The sequence below is a fragment of the Lolium perenne genome, chromosome 2 (genome assembly GCF_019359855.2).
Source record: "Lolium perenne isolate Kyuss_39 chromosome 2, Kyuss_2.0, whole genome shotgun sequence".
Taxonomy (NCBI): domain Eukaryota; kingdom Viridiplantae; phylum Streptophyta; class Magnoliopsida; order Poales; family Poaceae; genus Lolium; species Lolium perenne.
In genome coordinates, this window is record NC_067245.2 from 93,019,675 (window position 1) to 93,037,918 (window position 18,244).

Genomic DNA, 18,244 nt, shown 5'->3' on the forward strand with positions numbered 1-18,244 from the left:
AGACTATGTGCCTTGATTTTTCATTTTTTTTAAAATTTTGCCCATTTGAATCTTGGCCAAATCCTAGGTTTGACCATGATTTAAACAAGTTTAAAACATGAATATGAAAAATTAAGTATGTATCCTTCGTAGTCACTCCAAAATGAAGCTCTTGAGAGGGGTTTTGAAATTTCCATGTTTGAAACCAAAAAACCGCGTACTTCTCTTCATGCTTGACTTCATATATAAGACAGAGTTTGGGGATAGGGGTAGCTTGATACATGAATTTTCTTGTTTGAATATGTCTAGACCTTGTTTATCAACTTAATTGAATGCTTACTAGATGACATAAGATGACTATGTGCATTGGTTTTTCATTTTTTTGAATTTTTTTGCCCATTTGAATCTTGGTCAAATCCTAGGTTTGACCATGATTTAATCAAGTTTAAAACATAAATATGAAAAATTAAGCATCTATCCTTCTTAGTCACTCCAATATGTAGCTCTTGGGAGGGTTTTTGAAATTTCCATGCTTGAAAACCAAAAACCACTTTTCTTCATGCATGCTTGACTTCATAAGACATAGTTTAGGGTTAGGGGGTAGATACATGATTTTCCTACTAGTTTGAATATGTCTAGACCTTGTTTATCAATTTAATTGAATGCTTACTATATGACATGAGCAGACCTTGGTTTTAATTTTTTTATACCCATTTGAATCTTCGTCAAATCGTAGCTAGGTTTTTTGACCAAGATTTGAACAAGTTTAAAACATGAATATGAAAAAGTAAGCATGTATGTGTCTTAACTAGTCACTCCAAAATGAAGCTCTTGGGAGGGTTCTTGAAATTTCCATGTTTGAAACCAAAAACCACTTCTTCTCTTCATGCTTGACTTCATAAGTCAGGGTTTAGGGATATATAGGGGGTAGATACATGATTTTTCTGGTTTGATATGTCTAGACCTTGTTTATCAACTTAATTGAATGCTTACTATATGACATAAGAAGACTACGTGACTTGTGCTCACTGAAGTGTGGGACCTCACGCATGGGAACCACACGTAAGTGACAGACTTGTTGCTCTAATAACTCGGGTGATCATTATACTGTATTAGTACATAGTTTCCTATGGATCCTTCTTAGTCACTCCAAAATGAAGCTCTTTGAGAGGGTTTTTGAAATTTCCATGTTTGAAACCCAAAACAACTTCTCTTCATGCTTGACTTCATAAGACAGAGTTTAGGGTTAGGGGTAGATACATGATTTGTCTGGTTTGAATAAGTCTAGACCGTGTTTATCAACTTTAATGCTTACTATATGACATAAGAAGACTATGTGCTTCGGTTTTTCATTTTTCTGATTTTTTTATTTTTGATGCACATTTGAATCTTGGTCAGATCCTAGGTTTTACCAAGATTTAAACAAGTTTAAAACATGAAAATGAAAAGGGAAGCATTTATCCTTCTTAGTCACTCAAAATGAAGTTTTTGGGAGGTTTTTGAAATTTCCATGTTTGAAACCCAAAACCACTTCTCTTCATGCTTGACTTCATAAGACATAGTTTAGGGTTAGGGGTACATACATGATTTGTATGTTTTGAATATGTCTAGACCTTGTTTATCAACTTGAATGCTTACTATATGACATAAGAAAACTACGTATGTGCTTTGGTTTTTCATTTTTCTGTTTTTTTTGAATTTTCCGCCCATTTGAATCTCTGTCAAATCCTAGGTTCGACCAAGATTTAAACAAGTTTAACACGTGAAAACGAAAAGGTAAGCATGGATCCTTCTTAGTCACTCCAAAATGTACCAATTGATAGATGTGTTAACTTTGCTTCATGGAAAAAATAATGTCATGTAAATGAGTTAACTTGGATTTCCTACCCTTGAATCCATAGGAAACTTTGTTCTAATGCACTATAATAATCAACCGAGTTTTTACACCAACAGGTCTGTCACTTACGTGTGGTGCCCATGCGTGAGGTCCCACACTTTAGTGAGCACAAGTCACGTGCAATAGGTACGCAAACTCCCAGCCATTTTCTTTGTCAAGAGAAGACGCATCAGGATGCGTATTGGAAGTCTCTGGGTCCTTCAGGATCCTTCGGTTGTCCCTCTCACAAAAAAAAAAACAAATCCCTCTCATTCTCGGCCTCGCTCGACTCGCTCGCTCGCTCGCTCGCTCGCACCTCCTGCTCACTGACAAACCCTGCACAACAGTCAACATCATCACCCGAAAAAGGGGAGACACCATAATGCTCTCCCTCCTTCTTCTCTCCTTCCGAGTGATCCCTCTTCCTCAAAGTTTCACTCGACGGGCAAACACATATGTGCTGCATAGTAGAGTAATAATAAAAAGGTACGTAGAAAAATCAACCTACGAATCTATAATTAAATAGGTTAAACTAGGGTTTTGCCCAGTACTACAGATCAAGGTTCAAAAAAATCCAACTACGGGGTTCGAACAACCCCATTTCTAATCAAAGAATTTTTTCGACGTCATCCAAATGGCCTCAAACTATAGCATGGGCGGATCCAGACTATAGCATGGGCGGACCAAGATAATTTAAACAATTTTCAAACATGAAAATGAAAAGGGAAGCTTGTATCCTTCTTAGTCACTCTAAAATGAAGTTTGGGGAGGTTTTTGAAATTTCCATGCTTGAAACCAAAAACCACTTCTCTTCATGCTTGACTTCATAAGACAAAGTTTAGGGTTAGGGGTAGATACATGATTTTTCTGGTTTGAATATGTCTAGACCTTATTTATCAACTTAATTGAATGCTTACTATATAACATAAGAAGACCTTGTTTTTTTTATTTTGTTTTTTAATTTTTATACGGATTTGAATCTTGGTCAAATCCTAGGTTTCACCAAGATTTGAATAAGTTTAAAACATGAATATGAAAAAGTAAGCATGCATGTATGCTTCATAATTAATCACTTCAAAATGAAGCTCTTGGGAGGGTTTTTGAAATTTCCATGTTTGAAACCAAAAAACCACATATCATCATGCTTGACTTCATGAGACAGAGTTTAGGTTAGGGGGTAGATACATGATTTCTCTGGTTTGAATATGTCTAGACCTTGTTTATCAACTTAATTGAATGCTTACAATATAACATAAGAAGACTATGTGCCTTGGTTTTTCATTTTTTGTTTTTTTTTAAATTATGCCCATTTGAATCTTTGTCAAATCCTAGGTTTGACCATGATTTAAACAAGTTTAAAACATGAATATGAAAAAGTAAGCATGTATCCTTCGTAGTCACTCCAAAATGAAGCTCGATCTTGAGAGGGTTTTTGAAATTTCCATGTTTGAAACCAAAAAACCACGTACTTATCTTCATGCTTGACTTCATAAGACAGAGTTAATTAGGGGTTAGGGGTAGCTTGATACATGATTTTTCTGGTTTGAATATGTCTAGACCTTATTTATCAAATTAATTGAATGCTTACTATATGACATAAGAAGACCTTGGTTTTCATTTTTTATACCCATTTGAATCTTGGTCAAATCATAGGTTTGACCAAGATTTGAACAAGTTTAAAACATGAATATGAAAAAGTAAGCACATACGTATGCTTCTTAGTCACTCCAAAATGAAGCTCTTGGGAGGGTTTTTGAAATTTCCATGCTTGAAACCAAAAACCACTTCTCTTCATGCATGCTTGACTTCATAAGACAGAGTTTAGGGTTAGGGGTTAGATACATAATTTCTTGGTTTGAATATGTGTAGACCTTGTTTATCAAAATAATTGAATGCTTACTATATAACATAAGAAGACCTTGTTTTTTTTTGAATTTTTATACCCATTTGAATCTTGGTCAAATCCTTGGTTCCACCAAGATTTGAATAAGTTAAAAACATGAATATGAAAAAGTAAGCATGTATGCTTCTTAGTCACTTCAAAATGAAGCTCTTGGGAGGGTTTTTGAATTTCCATGTTCGAAACCAAAAACCACATATCTTCATGCTTGACTTCATGAAACAGAGTTTAGGGTTAGGGGTAGATACATGCATGATTTTTCTTGTTTGATTATGTCTAGACCTTGTTTATCAACTTAATTGAATGCCTACTATATAACATAAGAAGACCTTTTTTTTTTGAATTTTTATACCCATTTGAATCTTGGTCAAATCCTAGGTTTCACCAAGATTTGAATAAGTTTAAAACATGACTATGAAAAAGTAACCATGCATGTATGCTTCTTAATTAATCACTTCGAAATGAAGCTCTTGGGAGGGTTTTTGAAATTTCCATGTTTGAAACCAAAAACCACTTCTCTTCATGCATGCTTGACTTCATAAGACAGAGTTTAGGGTTAGGGGGTAGATACATGATTTTCCTGGTTTGAATATGTGTAGACCATGTTTATCAAATTAATTGAATGCTTACTATATAACATAAGAAGACCTTGTTTTTTTTTTGAATTTTTATACCCATTTGAATCTTGGTCAAATCCTTGGTTCCACCAAGATTTGAATAAGTTAAAAACATGAATATGAAAAAGTAAGCATGTATGCTTCTTAGTCACTTCAAAATGAAGCTCTTGGGAGGGTTTTTGAATTTCCATGTTCAGAACCAAAAACCACATATCTTCATGCTTGACTTCATGAAACATAGTTTAGGGTTAGGGGTAGATACATGCATGATTTTTCTTCTTTGAATATGTCTAGACCTTGTTTATCAACTTAATTGAATGCCTACTATATAACATAAGAAGACCTTGTTTTTTTTTAAAATTTTTATACGGATTTGAATCTTGGTCAAATCCTAGGTTTCACCAAGATTTGAATAAGTTTAAAACATGAATATGAAAAAGTAAGCATGCATGTATGCTTCTTAATTAATCACTTCGAAATGAAGCTCTTGGGAGGGTTTTTGAAATTTCCATGTTTGAAACCAAAAACCACATATCTTCATGCATGCGCTTGACTTCATGAGACAAAGTTTAGTGTTAGGGGGTAGATACATGATTTCTCTCGTTTGAATATGTCTAGACCTTGTTTATCAACTTAATTGAATGCTTACTATATGACATAAGAAGACTATGTGCCTTGATTTTTCATTTTTTTAAAATTTTGCCCATTTGAATCTTGGCCAAATCCTAGGTTTGACCATGATTTAAACAAGTTTAAAACATGAATATGAAAAATTAAGTATGTATCCTTCGTAGTCACTCCAAAATGAAGCTCTTGAGAGGGGTTTTGAAATTTCCATGTTTGAAACCAAAAAACCGCGTACTTCTCTTCATGCTTGACTTCATATATAAGACAGAGTTTGGGGATAGGGGTAGCTTGATACATGAATTTTCTTGTTTGAATATGTCTAGACCTTGTTTATCAACTTAATTGAATGCTTACTAGATGACATAAGATGACTATGTGCATTGGTTTTTCATTTTTTTGAATTTTTATGCCCATTTGAATCTTGGTCAAATCCTAGGTTTGACCATGATTTAATCAAGTTTAAAACATGAATATAAAAAATTAAGCATCTATCCTTCTTAGTCACTCCAATATGTAGCTCTTGGGAGGGTTTTTGAAATTTCCATGCTTGAAAACCAAAAACCACTTTTCTTCATGCATGCTTGACTTCATAAGACATAGTTTAGGGTTAGGGGGTAGATACATGATTTTCCTACTAGTTTGAATATGTCTAGACCTTGTTTATCAATTTAATTGAATGCTTACTATATGACATGAGCAGACCTTGGTTTTAATTTTTTTATACCCATTTGAATCTTCGTCAAATCGTAGCTAGGTTTGTTGACCAAGATTTGAACAAGTTTAAAACATGAATATGAAAAAGTAAGCATGTATGCGTCTTAACTAGTCACTCCAAAATGAAGCTCTTGGGAGGGTTCTTGAAATTTCCATGTTTGAAACCAAAAACCACTTCTTCTCTTCATGCTTGACTTCATAAGTCAGGGTTTAGGGATATATAGGGGGTAGATACATGATTTTTCTGGTTTGATATGTCTAGACCTTGTTTATCGACTTAATTGAATGCTTACTATATGACATAAGAAGACTACGTGACTTGTGCTCACTGAAGTGTGGGACCTCACGCATGGGAACCACACGTAAGTGACAGACTTGTTGCTCTAATAACTCGGGTGATCATTATACTGTATTAGTACATAGTTTCCTATGGATCCTTCTTAGTCACTCCAAAATGAAGCCCTTTGAGAGGGTTTTTGAAATTTCCATGTTTGAAACCCAAAACAACTTCTCTTCATGCTTGACTTCATAAGACAGAGTTTAGGGTTAGGGGTAGATACATGATTTGTCTGGTTTGAATACGTCTAGACCTTGTTTATCAACTTTAATGCTTACTATATGACATAAGAAGACTATGTGCTTTGGTTTTTCATTTTTCTGATTTTTTTATTTTTGATGCCCATTTGAATCTTGGTCAGATCCTAGGTTTTACCAAGATTTAAACAAGTTTAAAACATGAAAATGAAAATGGAAGCATTTATCCTTCTTAGTCACTCTAACTGAAGTTTTTGGGAGGTTTTTGAAATTTCCATGTTTGAAACCCAAAACCACTTCTCTTCATGCTTGACTTCATAAGACATAGTTTAGGGTTAGGGGTACATACATGATTTGTATCTTTTGAATATGTCTAGACCTTGTTTATCAACTTGAATGCTTACTATATGACATAAGAAAACTACGTATGTGCTTTGGTTTTTCATTTTTCTATTTTTTTTTGAATTTTCCGCCCATTTGAATCTCTGTCAAATCCTAGGTTTGACCAAGATTTAAACAAGTTTAACACGTGAAAACGAAAAGGTAAGCATGGATCCTTCTTAGTCACTCCAAAATGTACCAATTGATAGATGTGTTAACTTTGCTTCATGGAAAAAATAATGTCATGTAAATGAGTTAACTTGGATTTCCTTCCCTTGAATCCATAGGAAACTTTGTTCTAATGCACTATAATAATCAACCGAGTTTTTACACCAACGGGTCTGTCACTTACGTGTGGTGCCCATGCGTGAGGTCCCACACTTCAGTGAGCACAAGTCACGTGCAATAGGTACGCAAACTCCCAGCCATTTTCTTTGTCAAGAGAAGACGCATCAGGATGCGTATTGGAAGTCTCTGGGTCCTTCAGGATCCTTCGGTTGTCCCTCTCACAAAAAAAAACAAATCTCTCTCATTCTCGGCCTCGCTCGACTTGCTCGCTCGCACCTCCTGCTCACTGACAAACCCTGCACAACAGTCAACATCATCACCCGAAAAAGGGGAGACACCATAATGCTCTCCCTCCTTCTTCTCTCCTTCCGAGTGATCCCTCTTCCTCCGAGTTTCACTCGACGGGCAAACGCATATGTACTGCATAGTAGAGTAATAATAAAAAGGTACGTAGAAAAATCGACCTACGAATCTATAATTAAATAGGTTAAACTAGGGTTTTGCCCAGTACTACAGATCAAGGTTCAAAAAAATCCAACTACGGGGTTCGAACAACCCCATTTCTAATCAAAGAATTTTTTCGACGTCATCCAAATGGCCTCAAACTATAGCATGGGCGGATCCAGACTATAGCATGGGCGGACCAAGATAATTTAAACAATTTTAAAACATGAAAATGAAAAGGGAAGCTTGTATCCTTCTTAGTCACTCTAAAATGAAGTTTGGGGAGGTTTTTGAAATTTCCATGCTTGAAACCAAAAACCACTTCTCTTCATGCTTGACTTCATAAGACAAAGTTTAGGGTTAGGGGTAGATACATGATTTTTCTGGTTTGAATATGTCTAGACCTTATTTATCAACTTAATTGAATGCTTACTATATAACATAAGAAGACCTTGTTTTTTTTATTTTGTTTTTTAATTTTTATACGGATTTGAATCTTGGTCAAATCCTAGGTTTCACCAAGATTTGAATAAGTTTAAAACATGAATATGAAAAAGTAAGCATGCATGTATGCTTCATAATTAATCACTTCAAAATGAAGCTCTTGGGAGGGTTTTTGAAATTTCCATGTTTGAAACCAAAAAACCACATATCATCATGCTTGACTTCATGAGACAGAGTTTAGGTTAGGGGGTAGATACATGATTTCTCTGGTTTGAATATGTCTAGACCTTGTTTATCAACTTAATTGAATGCTTACAATATAACATAAGAAGACTATGTGGCTTGGTTTTTCAATTTTTGTTTTTTTTTTAAATTATGCCCATTTGAATCTTTGTCAAATCCTAGGTTTGACCATGATTTAAACAAGTTTAAAACATGAATATGAAAAAGTAAGCATGTATCCTTCGTAGTCACTCCAAAATGAAGCTCGATATTGAGAGGGTTTTTGAAATTTCCATGTTTGAAACCAAAAAACCACATACTTATCTTCATGCTTGACTTCATAAGACAGAGTTAATTAGGGGTTAGGGGTAGCTTGATACATGATTTTTCTGGTTTGAATATGTCTAGACCTTATTTATCAACTTAATTGAATGCTTACTATATGACATAAGAAGACCTTGGTTTTCATTTTTTATACCCATTTGAATCTTGGTCAAATCATAGGTTTGACCAAGATTTGAACAAGTTTAAAACATGAATATGAAAAAGTAAGCACGTACGTATGCTTCTTACTCACTCCAAAATGAAGCTCTTGGGAGGGTTTTTGAAATTTCCATGCTTGAAACCAACAACCACTTCTCTTCATGCATGCTTGACTTCATAAGACAGAGTTTAGGGTTAGGGGGTAGATACATAATTTTCTGGTTTGAATATGTGTAGACCTTGTTTATCAAAATAATTGAATGCTTACTATATAACATAAGAAGACCTTTTTTTTTGAATTTTTATACCCATTTGAATCTTGGTCAAATCCTTGGTTCCACCAAGATTTGAATAAGTTAAAAACATGAATATGAAAAAGTAAGCATGTATGCTTCTTAGTCACTTCAAAATGAAGCTCTTGGGAGGGTTTTTGAATTTCCATGTTCGAAACCAAAAACCACATATCTTCATGCTTGACTTCATGAAACAGAGTTTAGGGTTAGGGGTAGATACATGCATGATTTTTCTTCTTTGAATATGTCTAGACCTTGTTTATCAACTTAATTGAATGCCTACTATATAACATAAGAAGACCTTTTTTGTTTTTTTTTTGAATTTTTATACCCATTTGAATCTTGGTCAAATCCTAGGTTTCACCAAGATTTGAATAAGTTTAAAACATGACTATGAAAAAGTAACCATGCATGTATGCTTCTTAATTAATCACTTCGAAATGAAGCTCTTGGGAGGGTTTTTGAAATTTCCATGTTTGAAACCAAAAACCACATATCTTCATGCATGCGCTTGACTTCATGAGACAGAGTTTAGGGTTAGGGGGTAGATACATGATATCTCTTGTTTGAATATGTCTAGACCTTGTTTATCAACTTAATTGAATGATGCTTACTATATGACATAAGAAGACTATGTGCCTTGATTTTTTTTTAAATTTTGCCCATTTGAATCTTGGCCAAATCCTAGGTTTGACCATGATTTAAACAAGTTTAAAACATGAATATGAAAAATTAAGCATGTATCCTTCGTAGTCACTCCAAAATGGAAGCTCTTGAGAGCGTTTTTGAAATTTCCATGATTGAAACCAAAACCCCCTTCTCTTCATGCATGCTTGACTTCATAAGACAGAGTTTAGGGTTAGGGGGTAGATACATGATTTTCCTGGTTTGAATATGTGTAGACCTTGTTTATCAAATTAATTGAATGCTTACTATATAACATAAGAAGACCTTGTTTTTTTTGAATTTTTATACCCATTTGAATCTTGGTCAAATCCTTGGTTCCACCAAGATTTGAATAAGTTAAAAACATGAATATGAAAAAGTAAGCATGTATGCTTCTTAGTCACTTCAAAATGAAGCTCTTGGGAGGGTTTTTGAATTTCCATGTTCGAAATCAAAAACCACATATCTTCATGCTTGACTTCATGAAACATAGTTTAGGGTTAGGGGTAGATACATGCATGATTTTTCTTCTTTGAATATGTCTAGACCTTGTTTATCAACTTAATTGAATGCCTACTATATAACATAAGGAGACCTTGTTTTTTTTTATTTTTAAATTTTTATACGGATTTGAATCTTGGTCAAATCCTAGGTTTCACCAAGATTTGAATAAGTTTAAAACATGAATATGAAAAAGTAAGCATGCATGTATGCTTCTTAATTAATCACTTCGAAATGAAGCTCTTGGGAGGGTTTTTGAAATTTCCATGTTTGTAACCAAAAACCACATATCTTCATGCATGCGCTTGACTTCATGAGACAGAGTTTAGTGTTAGGGGGTAGATACATGATTTCTCTCGTTTGAATATGTCTAGACCTTGTTTATCAACTTAATTGAATGCTTACTATATGACATAAGAAGACTATGTGCCTTGATTTTTCATTTTTTTTAAAATTTTGCCCATTTGAATCTTGGCCAAATCCTAGGTTTGACCATGATTTAAACAAGTTTAAAACATGAATATGAAAAATTAAGTATGTATCCTTCGTAGTCACTCCAAAATGAAGCTCTTGAGAGGGGTTTTGAAATTTCCATGTTTGAAACCAAAAAACCGCGTACTTCTCTTCATGCTTGACTTCATATATAAGACAGAGTTTGGGGATAGGGGTAGCTTGATACATGAATTTTCTTGTTTGAATATGTCTAGACCTTGTTTATCAACTTAATTGAATGCTTACTAGATGACATAAGATGACTATGTGCATTGGTTTTTCATTTTTTTGAATTTTTATGCCCATTTGAATCTTGGTCAAATCCTAGGTTTGACCATGATTTAATCAAGTTTAAAACATGAATATGAAAAATTAAGCATCTATCCTTCTTAGTCACTCCAATATGTAGCTCTTGGGAGGGTTTTTGAAATTTCCATGCTTGAAAACAAAAAACCACGTACTTCTCTTCATGCTAGACTTCATAAGATAGAATTTGGGGTTAGGGGTAGCTTGATACATAAATTTTCTGGTTTGAATACGTCTAGACCTTGTTTATCAAATTAATTGAATGCTTACTATATAACATAAGAAGACCTTGTTTTATTTGAATTTTTATACCCATTTGAATCTTGGTCAAATCCTTGGTTCCACCAAGATTTGAATAAGTTAAAAACATGAATATGAAAAAGTAAGCATGTATGCTTCTTAGTCACTTCAAAATGAAGCTATTGGGAGGGTTTTTGAATTTCCATGTTCGAAACTAAAAACCACATATCTTCATGCTTGACTTCATGAAACAGAGTTTAGGGTTAGGGGTAGATACATGCATGATTTTTCTTGTTTGAATATGTCTAGACCTTGTTTATCAACTTAATTGAATGCCTACTATATAACATAAGAAGACCTTTTTTTTTTTAATTTTTATACCCATTTGAATCTTGGTCAAATCCTAGGTTTCACCAAGATTTGAATAAGTTTAAAACATGAATATGAAAAAGTAAGCATGCATGTATGCTTCTTAATTAATCGCTTCGAAATGAAGCTCTTGAGAGGGTTTTTGAAATTTCCATGTTTGAAACCAAAAAAACCACGTACTTCTCTTCATGCTTGACTTCATAAGATAGAGTTTGGGGATAGGGGTAGCTTGATACATGAATTTTCTGGTTTGAATATGTCTAGACCTTTTTTATCAACTTAATTGAATGCTTACTAGATGACATAAGATGACTATGTGCATTGGTTTTTCATTTTATTGTTTTTTTTTGAATTTTTATGCCCATTTGAATCTTGGTCAAATCCTAGGTTTGAGCATGATTTAAACAAGTTTAAAACATGAATATGAAAAATTAAGCATGTATCCTTCGTAGTCACTCCAAAATGAAGCTCGATCTTGAGAGGGTTTTTGAAATTTCCATGTTTGAAACCAAAAAACCACGTACTTCTCTTCATGCTAGACTTCATAAGACAAAGTTTGGGGTTAGGGGTAGCTTGATACATAAACTTTCTGGTTTGAATATGTCTAGACATTATTTATCAACTTAATTGAATGCTTACTAGATGACATAAGAGTTTTTGAAATTTCCATGCTTGAAAACCAAAAACCACTTCTCTTCATGCATGCTTGACTTCATAAGATAGAGTTTGGGGTTAGGGGGTAGATACATGATTTTCCTGCTAGTTTGAATATGTCTAGACCTTGTTTATCAATTTAATTGAATGCTCACTATATGACATGAGCAGACCTTGGTTTTAATTTTTTTATACCCATTTGATTCTTCGTCAAATCCTAGGTTTGTTGACCAAGATTTGAACAAGTTTAAAACATTAATATGAAAAGCTAAGCATGTATGCTTCTTAATTAGTCACTCCAAAATGAAGCTCTTGGGAGGGTTTTTGAAATTTCCATGATTGAAACCAAAAACCACTTCTCTTCATGCTTGAATTCATAAGTCAGGGTTTAGGGATATATAGGGGGTAGATACATGATTTTTCTGGTTTGAATATGTCTAGAGCTTGTTTTTCAACTTGAATGCTTACTATATGACATACGAAGACTATTTGCTAACGGAGGGAGTAAGCACTCTAGCTATGAAAAGTACCAAACGATGCATACCAAAATGATTTTTTAGAGGAATACTAGTTCGGATTATATAATTTTATATTAGCAGGCCAAAATCAAACCCCGTAGTTGGATTTTCAGAAATTGATCCGTAGTACTGGGCAAAACCCTAGTTTAGCTTATTTAATAATAGATTCGTAGGTCGATTTTTTTACGTTATTATTATTATTACTAGGCAGCACATGTGTTTGCCCGTCCAGTGAAACTCTTTCATTTCATTTTTCTTTTCCGCAAGGTCGGGAGTCGGAGGAAGAGGGATCACACAGGAGGAGACGAAGGGAGAGCAGTCACGGGGCCCCACTTATTTATGGTGTCTATCCTTTTTCTGGTGATGTTGACTGTTGTGCAGGGTTGTCAGTGCGCAGGGGGGTGCGAGCGAGCGAGAAAGGCTGAGAATGAGAGAGATGTTTTTTTTAGAGGGACAACCGAACGATCCTGAAGGACCCAGATTTCCAATACGCATCAGAGCGCAGTTTACAGCAGGACACAAAATAAACAGGAAATTACGCCTAAATCCCTAAGATTTACATGGTAGACCCCATGCTGAAAGCAAGAAATGCGATCGGGTCCTTAATAGGCACCGTCCGGATTGATCCTCGTCGGAGCCGGGGACGAACCACTTGGTGCGACCAAATCGCCATGGCTACAGAGCCTGCACACGATGGCCTACGAGCTGAGCTAGAAACGACCTGCCAAAACTGGCAGCCAACGGAGGTGGATAATTGGAGAGAGAGAGAGAGAGAGAGTGTTGATGCCTCTCTCTTGACAAAGAAGATGGCTGGGAGTTTGCCTACCTAGCGTACGTGACTTGTGCTCACTGAAGTGTGGGACCTCACGCATGGGAACCACACGTAAGTGACAGACTTGTTGCTCTAATAACTCGGGTGATCATTATACTGTATTAGTACATAGTTTCCTATGGATCCTTCTTAGTCACTCCAAAATGAAGCTCTTTGGGAGGGTTTTTGAAATTTCCATGTTTGAAACCAAAAATAAGAAGACTATGTGCCTTGATTTTTCATTTTTTAAAATTTTAACCATTTGAATCTTGGTCAAATCCTAGGTTTGACCATGATTTAAACAAGTTTAAAACATGAATATGAAAAATTAAGCATCTATCCTTCTTAGTCACTCCAATATGTAGCTCTTGGGAGGGTTTTTGAAATTTCCATGCTTGAAACCAAAAACCACTTCTCTTTAGGCATGCTTGACTTCTTCATAAGACAGAGTTTAATTAGGGTTAGGGGGTAGATACATGATTTTCCTGGTTTGAATATGTGTAGACCTTGTTTATCAAATTAATTGAATGCTTACTATATAACATATAAGAAGACCTTGTTTTTTTTGAACTTTTATACCCATTTGAATCTTGGTCAAATCCTTGGTTCCACCAAGATTTGAATAAGTTAAAAACATGAATATGAAAAAGTAAGCATGTATGCTTCTTAGTCACTTCAAAATGAAGCTCTTGGGAGGGTTTTTGAATTTCCATGTTCGAAACCAAAAACCACATATCTTCATGCTTGACTTCATGAAACAGAGTTTAGGGTTAGGGGTAGATACAAGCTTGATTTTTCTTGTTTGAATATGTCTAGACCTTGTTTATCAACTTAATTAAATGCCTACTATATAACATAAGAAGACCTTTTTTGTTTTTTTTAATTTTTATACCCATTTGAATCTTGGTCAAATCCTAGGTTTCACCAAGATTAGAATATAAGTTTAAAACATGAATATGAAAAAGTAAGCATGCATGTATGCTTCTTAATTAATCACTTCGAAATGAAGCTCTTGGGAGGGTTTTTGAAATTTCCATGTTTGAAACCAAAAACCACATATCTTCATGCATGCGCTTGACTTCATGAGACAGAGTTTAGTGTTAGGGGCCGGGGTAGATACATGATTTCTCTCGTTTGAATATGTCTAGACCTTGTTTATCAACTTAATTGAATGCTTACTATATGACATAAGAAGACTATGTGCCTTGATTTTTTTTTAAATTTTTCCCATTTGAATCTTGGCCAAATCCTAGGTTTGACCATGATTTAAACAAGTTTAAAACATGAATATGAAAAATTAAGCATGTATCATTCGTAGTCACTCCAAAATGAAGCACTTGAGAGGGTTTTTGAAATTTCCATGTTTGAAACCAAAAAACCACGTACTTCTCTTCATGCTTGACTTCATAAGACAGAGTTTGGGGTTAGGGGTAGCTTGATACATGAATTTTCTGGTTTGAATATGTCTAGACATTGTTTATCAACTTAATTGAATGCTTACTAGATGACATAAGATGACTATGTGCATTGGTTTTTCATTTTTGTTTTTTTGAATTTTTATGCCCATTTGAATCTTGGTCAAATTCTAGGTTTGACCATGATTTAATCAAGTTTAAAACATGAATATGAAAAATTAAGCATCTATCCTTCTTAGTCACTCCAATATGTAGCTCTTGGGAGGGTTTTTGAAATTTCCATGCTTGAAAACCAAAAACCACTTTTCTTCATGCATGCTTGACTTCATAAGACATAGTTTAGGGTTAGGGGGTAGATACATGATTTTCCTACTAGTTTGAATATGTCTAGACCTTGTTTATCAATTTAATTGAATGCTTACTATATGACGTGAGCAGACCTTGGTTTTAATTTTTTATACCCATTTGAATCTTCGTCAAATCATAGCTAGGTTTGTTGACCAAGATTTGAACAAGTTTAAAACATGAATATGAAAAAGTAAGCATGTATGCGTCTTAACTAGTCACTCCAAAATGAAGCTCTTGGGAGGGTTATTGAAATTTCCATGTTTGAAACCAAAAACCACTTCTTCTCTTCATGCTTGACTTCATAAGTCAGGGTTTAGGGATATATAGGGGGTAGATACATGATTTTTCTGGTTTGATATGTCTAGACCTTGTTTATCAACTTAATTGAATGCTTACTATATGACATAAGAAGACTACGTGACTTGTGCTCACTGAAGTGTGGGACCTCACACATGGGAACCACACGTAAGTGACAGACTTGTTGCTCTAATAACTCGGGTGATCATTATATTGTATTAGTACATAGTTTCCTATGGATCCTTCTTAGTCACTCCAAAATGAAGCTCTTTGAGAGGGTTTTTGAAATTTCCATGTTTGAAACCCAAAACAACTTCTCTTCATGCTTGACTTCATAAGACAGAGTTTAGGGTTAGGGGTAGATACATGATTTGTCTGGTTTGAATACGTCTAGACCTTGTTTATCAACTTTAATGCTTACTATATGACATAAGAAGACTATGTGCTTTGGTTTTTCATGTTCTGATTTTTTTTATTTTTGATGCCCATTTGAATCTTGGTCAGATCCTAGGTTTTACCAAGATTTAAACAAGTTTAAAACAAGAAAATGAAAAGGGAAGCAATTATCCTTCTTAGTCACTCTAAATGAAGTTTTTGGGAGGTTTTTGAAATTTCCATGTTTGAAACCCAAAACCACTTCTCTTCATGCTTGACTTCATAAGACATAGTTTAGGGTTAGGGGTACATACATGATTTGTATCTTTTGAATATGTCTAGACCTTGTTTATCAACTTGAATGCTTACTATATGACATAAGAAAACTACGTATGTGCTTTGGTTTTTCATTTTTCTGTTTTTTTTTTGAATTTTCCGCCCATTTGAATCTCTGTCAAATCCTAGGTTTGACCAAGATTTAAACAAGTTTAACACATGAAAACGAAAAGGTAAGCATGGATCCTTCTTAGTCACTCCAAAATGTACCAATTGATAGATGTGTTAACTTTGCTTCATGGAAAAAATAATGTCATGTAAATGAGTTAACTTGGATTTCCTACCCTTGAATCCATAGGAAACTTTGTTCTAATGCACTATAATAATCAACCGAGTTTTTACACCAATAGGTCTATCACTTACGTGTGGTGCCCATGCGTGAGGTCCCACACTTCAGTGAGCACAAGTCATGTGCAATAGGTACGCAAACTCTCAGCCATTTTCTTTGTCAAGAGAAGACGCATCAGGATGCGTATTGGAAGTCTCTGGGTCCTTCAGGATCCTTCGGCTGTCCCTCTCACAAAAAAAAAACAAATCTCTCTCATTTTCGGCCTCGCTCGACTCGCTCGCTCGCTCGCACCTCCTGCTCACTGACAAACCCTGCACAACAGTCAACATCATCACCCGAAAAAGGGGAGACACCATAATGCTCTCCCTCCTTCTTCTCTCCTTCCGAGTGATCCCTCTTCCTCCGAGTTTCACTCGACGGGCAAACACATATGTGCTGCATAGTAGAGTAATAATAAAAAGGTACGTAGAAAAATCGACCTACGAATCTATAATTAAATAGGTTAAACTAGGGTTTTGCCCAGTACTACAGATCAAGGTTCAAAAAAATCCAACTACGGGGTTCGAACAACCCCATTTCTAATCAAAGAATTTTTTCGACGTCATCCAAATGGCCTCAAACTATAGCATGGGCAGATCCAGACTATAGCATGGGCGGACCAAGATAATTTAAACAAGTTTAAAACATGAAAATGAAAAGGGAAGCTTGTATCCTTCTTAGTCACTCTAAAATGAAGTTTGGGGAGGTTTTTGAAATTTCCATGCTTGAAACCAAAAACCACTTCTCTTCATGCTTGACTTCATAAGACAAAGTTTAGGGTTAGGGGGTAGATACATGATTTTTCTGGTTTGAATATGTCTAGACCTTGTTATCAACTTAATTGAATGCTTACTATATATATGACATAAGAAGATCGACTATGTGCATTGGTTTTTCATTTTATTGTTTTTTTTAATTTTATGCCCATTTGAATCTTGGTCAAATCCTAAGTTTGACCATGATTTAAACAAGTTGAAAACATGAATATGAAAAATTAAGCATATGTCCTTCTTAGTCACTCCAAAATGAAGCTCTTGGGAGGGTTTTTGAAATTTCCATGTTTGAAACCAAAAACCACATATCTTCATGCTTGACTTCATGAGACAGAGTTTAGGGTTAGGGGGTAGATACATGATTTCTCTGGTTTGAATATGTCTAGACCTTGTTTATCAACTTAATTGAATGCTTACTATGTGACATAAGAAGACTATGTGCCTTGATTTTCCATTTTTTTAAATTATGCCCATTTGAATCTTGGCCAAATCCTAGGTTTGACCATGATTTAACAAGTTGAAAACATGAATATAAAAAATTAAGCATATATCCTTCTTAGTCACTCCAAAATGAAGCTCTTGGGAGGGTTTTTGAAATTTCCATGTTTGAAACCAAAAACCACATATCTTCATGCTTGACTTCATGAGATAGAGTTTAGGGTTAGGGGGTAGATACATGATTTCTCTGGTTTGAATATATCTCAAGACCTTGTTTATCAACTTAATTGAATGCTTACTATGTGACATAAGAAGACTATGTGCCTTGATTTTCCATTTTTTGTTTTTTCTGAATTTTTATGCCCATTTGAATCTTGGTCAAATCCTAGGTTTGACCATGATTTAAACAAGTTTAATAAAACATGAATATGAAAAATTAAGCATATATCCTTCTTAGTCACTCCAAAATGTAGATCTTGGTAGGGTTTTTGAAATTTCCATGTTTGAAACCAAAAACCATGACTTCTCTTCATGCATGCTTGACTTCATAAGACAGAGTTTAGGGCTAGGGGTAG